Below are 5,410 nucleotides of genomic sequence, written 5' to 3' on the forward strand. Positions count from 1 at the left end.
TAATTTAATGCAAATCATGCACTGATTAGGTTAGAAATAGTATAAAAAGCAAATATATATATAAAAAACTCGAATAAAAGCACCAGATCCACACATAAGTGTAAAAAGTGTTTCTGTTTGCCCAGAAAAAAATTAAACCAATAAAAAAAACCCTCTTTAAGTGACAGGAATTTTGGCGCCATAAAGTATGAATTAAATGACAAGCAATTCACCTAAACACAATAATTGCTTGAACCAGGTTGCACTAAGACTGAGCTGCGTACACTGAAATCCTAACAAGCAGCTGGTTCCAAATGACACGACCAGGCCTGTCTAATTTATATGACACACTAAATAGATCATAAAACATCGGGAAACACTGACTGTATCTAGACAGCTGGACTGAGTGAGTCTCTCCAGCCTCAAGTTCCAAATAGGAGGTCCAAAAAAGCCAAAATCCCATTGTGCTCTATTGAGAATTAAACAGTAATTATTCAGTCATTAGTTTCTTCAGAATAACATTTCTTTCTCTGATGCTTTTTCTTAATATCTTCTTGCTAATCCTGTTTTATTTCCATAAAGGGTAACCAAACAGGAGAGTTGGAGGCTTCTTCTCAGCCCAGACTTGAAAAATGCAAAAAAAAAGGCGGGCTGAGTAGAGGAGGTGTGGTTTGGATATGTGGTTGACAGTGTCAGCGAGTTTAGCTTGAGATAACGAAAGGATCTTTTTATTATTGTCTCGATGAAAATAAAATTAAAAAGTCATAAAGCTCAGCAGGTTTAACTCTTGAGCGTGTCGTGTCTTCAAAGATGGGCGGGGCTTTTAAACTGGAGCTCAGAGAATGATAATGTGAAACTTCTTGGACTTACACCAGTTGACCAATCACAAAATTCAACTGTAATACCTTGTTTCATCCTGTAGGGGCAGCACATGGACGGTTTACTTTAAACCACATTTTTAGGAATTAAACAAGTTTATTTTAAATTGTAAAAAAAATGGCAAGGACAAACAGACAGCACTTTTAAAGTCATATTTATAGAGGCCAACAGCCAAAAAAGTTGATTTAGGGTTTAGTTATCCTTTAAGTTATATTTTTTTGTTGTAAGTCATTTAAGTTATAAACTGACCAATCAGATGCCTCATTAAAAGCACGTGGCGCATGCTGGCCCCCACCGCAAATGCTTCAAATCAAGGGTGTGGACTTCAAACAAGCTTAGTCATGATTGGAGAGAGTAAATGTTTTACAAACGTTGACTCAGACCGACTCGGACCAATCATTGTCGTCTGGCTCCAACATGGAGACATCTGTATAGTAGAAAAATGGCAACGGAATAGGCTTCATATTGCTGGAGCCGGAGGTAATGCATTTTCTCTAGTTCTCTAGAGGCAGTTAGTGGGGAAAATATCCATAAAAAATGTCATAACCATCCAAATCGCCATTATTTACAACATTTTCAAAAGTAGCCCATAATGTGAGTCTTGAACTGTCCCACTGCAGCCTTTGAGACACACATTTAAAACACAATTACCACCACTTTCTAGTAGGAAAACAAACAAACAAAAACACATTATATGCCCATGTTGGACATTCTTGTCTGAACATGATGTCAAAAGCCAAGTTAAATGTTGGATTTGCATTTTGTTTGGATGGTGAGTATAGTACAACCCACTGCAGAGCAAATGATGTGTTTCATTTGTTAACTCACCTAATCACACATTGCCCCAGAGCTTAGATACTGAGCTTAATGGAAATGAACCGACAGCTCTAAGGAAGGAAACATAACTGGTGTATGTCTGGAGAGTAGTGCTAGCCCTGTAAACTCCCGGTGACTAATGCTGATGATATGGTATTTCTTTATCAAAGCTTGTGTGAGGAAGTAAACATTGAAAATAGACCATCATTCCTAAATAAGCAGTCCTTGAAAACTCAAACTATTTTATGGAAATGTGACACAGAGAGGCCAGATACCAGTCAGAGCTTCAATTGACAGTGGATCAATTGCTTGCACTCTGAGCTGACCCTCAGTCTAGCACGATTATTTTATTTTATTCAAAAGGAATCATATATATATATATATGGATAAATATATATATTTCACGAAATATCAATGGCTGCTATAGAATTGGTATTGCGGGGATCCACTTAATCCTGGGGGACTGGTGACAAACATGAGGAACCGTAATGGCTCCCACCAAAACCAGGAGGGCAGAGGGCCCTCACCACAGCTTTTAAACCACGGTGCAGACCTGTGTTCCAATCTTCAGCACGAAGTGCCTCAAAGCCTTTTTATAAAGCAATAACTCGATATGGTGTCAGAACGAAATGCTGATAGACTGAGAAAAGAAAAGAAGAGAAAATAAAAATCTGTCTGGAGCAGATGGCAGACAACAAAATGGCAGTGCTGAAGGCCACCCTGACTGCTACGTTCACTGTGCAATCGTACAGTTGTTTAACTTCACTATACCATAAGAATGGTTGCAGTGGATAAGACGATTTAAGGGCTTTCTGCTTGCAACTAATCTAAGCGTGATGCCTGAAGAAAACCAGGTAAACACTCTGATGAATTACATAAGAGATGACGCAGAAATAATGCTAAGAGGGCTAGCACTAACAGCGAATAAAAAGAAGCAGTAAAAGCTGGGTTGGATTTGTTCCTTGTGGCCAAAAAGAACGTAATTTATGAAAGAGCAAACTTTAATCGGTGTGTGCAGCAACCAGAAGAAACCGCTAATTCCTTCTTCATTACGCTTTTTTAATTAGCCGAACACTGCGACTAAGGGCAGCTAAGAGACGAACTGATCCACAACAGGTTGGTGTTTGGCCTGAAAAATGTGCTGTCTGAAAGCTGCAGTTGGATGACAGACTAATACTGGACACTGCTATCACAAAAGCTAGGCAATCTGAAGAAGTTAGGAGGAAGAAGTCAGACTTATGAAGAGAAAACAGTGTTAAATGCTCCAATTTCCATGTTTTTCATGGTAAGAACTACAGAAAACCAATTGTACCTCAAGCACAGCCACAAATGCAGACCAAATTCAGACACAATGCACAGCAGCATCCTGCACAAAAGCAAGTCTGCAAAAGACGTGTAAAGATGCTCTCACAAAGCAATGGGGAAACTGAATGAGCTGTACTGACTGTTAAGAGACTGCTGAAGAAGGTAGCTGACCCATTCTGAGCTTTGCTAGCATACTTCACAGAATGTCAACAGTCCAGCTGAGCGGTTATTGGGGTGTCAAATTTGCACTAATGTTTCTGTCCTTCCATCCCTTTTGGATCAAACTCTGCCTGACTACCATGCGTTGGAGGACAGTGACACAACCTGCTGTCACTGCAGTGACTCAACACTGAAGGAGTCATCGCTGATGATCCTGTGGGAGAAGATTCACCTCTTCCGGCACCAACTGACTTGTTAATAAGGTTCATGTTTGTAGTTGTTTGAAATCATTTTTGTTCATTATTTGAAATTTACTGCGCACCTTGAACGCCACACTATCCCAAAATAGTTCATGTGACATCCCATGGGATTATCCCATGTCCTGATACCAGGTGTATTGATGGACACTTTTGTGTTAGAACATGGTGTTTGTTATGGACAAACTATGACGTGCACAAAAGTGCAACAACAGGACATCCCTCGGGTTCAGGTCAGGGAGGCCATTCCTACCACTCATGCCCCTCCAGGTGTCATGCCTGCCCTGCTCCACCCCCTCAAGGTAATCTTCCCCTGATTTCTGTCACCTGTGACTGTGCCTATTTAAACCAGCTCCCGCATCACAGCCTTGCCGGAACGTCTCAGCCTTACAGCCATGACTACCTGCTCCTGAAAAGCTCCAGACCCTGTTCATCCATTCCATTCCATTCCATTCCATTCCATTCCATTCCATTCCAATCTGACCTGACCTGGCCTGTTCAGACCTGACCTGTTTCTGCCTCACGACCACCCGTTCAGCCTGCTCCCCTTTTGCCTTTTGAGAGTACCTCTCTACATTTCTCCTGGATTGATTCCTGTGTACCAGACCTTCCTTCAGCCTTGGACCTCCCTTCTGGACCACGGACATTTCAACCCCCTCCTCCTCCTCCTCCCTTTGCTGCTGTGTTTCCTGTTGCCTCATCCTGAGCAGAGATCACACTCCAATCCTCCCAGCCACTACTCCATCTTCAAGACAGTAAGCTACAGTAAATTCTACATTCATCTTCCTTTGGCCACTGCTCACCTGTTCCCACTCCACAGAGTTCTGCACCTCCTGGTGGCTGGAGGAGATCCCTACACCGACTCACCTGTTCCTGCTTATCCTCCTGCAGCCTTCAATAAATCTTTGTAATCTGCTACTGGTCTGCTCTCTTTTGGCTTGTCCTCAGAACCACCAAAGCTGACACCAGGTGCCACTGTCATTGCCCACATGGGCATTGAAGTCTCCCAGGAGGACCACGGAGTCCCCTGTTGGGGCACTTTACAGTACCCCTCCAAGAGACGCCAAGAAGGTCGGGTACTCCGAACTGCTGTTTGGCCCCTAGGCCGAAACCACAGTCGGGGACCAGTCCCGCACTCGAAGGCGAAGGGACACGACCCTCCCGTCCACTGGTGTGAACTCCAACACTGGCTGAGCTGGGGGCTCACGAATAAGCCCACCCCAGCCCGCTGCCTGTCACCATGGGCAACTCCAGAGTGGTAGAGAGTCCTGCCTCTCTCAAGGGACCGAGTTTCAGAGCCCAGGCTGTGTGTGGAGGTGAGCCCAACTATATCTAGCCGGTATCTCTCAACCTCTCTCACAACCTCAGGCTCCTTTCCTCTCAGAGAGGTGACGTTCCATGTCCCAAAAGCCAAATTCCTTGACGCCTAGGCACTCACCTTTGTTTGCCGTCCAAACCACATTGCACTGGCCCCTTCAGATCTCTCCTGCAGGTCGTGGGCCCACTGGCGAGTGATCCCACGTCGCTCCTTCGTGTTGGACCCGACCAAGCCAGCGTGGGCCCGTGGGAGGAGCCCCGGCCACCAGGCGCTCGCCTCTGAGCCCCAACCCCAGGCCTGGCTCGAGGGTGGGGCCACGGTGACGCCAATCCGGGCGACATGACGAGATCTCTGGTCTCATCACTCATAATGAGGTTCTGAACCACTCTTTGTCTGGCTCGTCACCCAGGACCTGTCTGCCATGGGAGACCCTACCACTGGCAGAAGCCCCCGACAGCATAACTCTTGAGATCACTCGAGCACCCAAACCCCTCTACCACGTTAATGTAGTGGTTCAAGGAGGGGGATTTTTTTAGGGGCATTTTTTGTTCATTATTTGACATTTCCTGCGCACCTTGAACGGCACACCATCCCACCATAATAGTTCATCTGACAGCCCATCTTCTTCTTTTCCTTTCGGCTTTTCCCTTCAGGGGTCGCCACAGCGAATCAGTTTCCTCCATCTAAGCCTGTCTTC

The sequence above is a fragment of the Oryzias melastigma genome, linkage group LG20 (assembly GCF_002922805.2).
Source record: "Oryzias melastigma strain HK-1 linkage group LG20, ASM292280v2, whole genome shotgun sequence".
NCBI classification, from domain to species: Eukaryota; Metazoa; Chordata; class Actinopteri; order Beloniformes; family Adrianichthyidae; genus Oryzias; species Oryzias melastigma.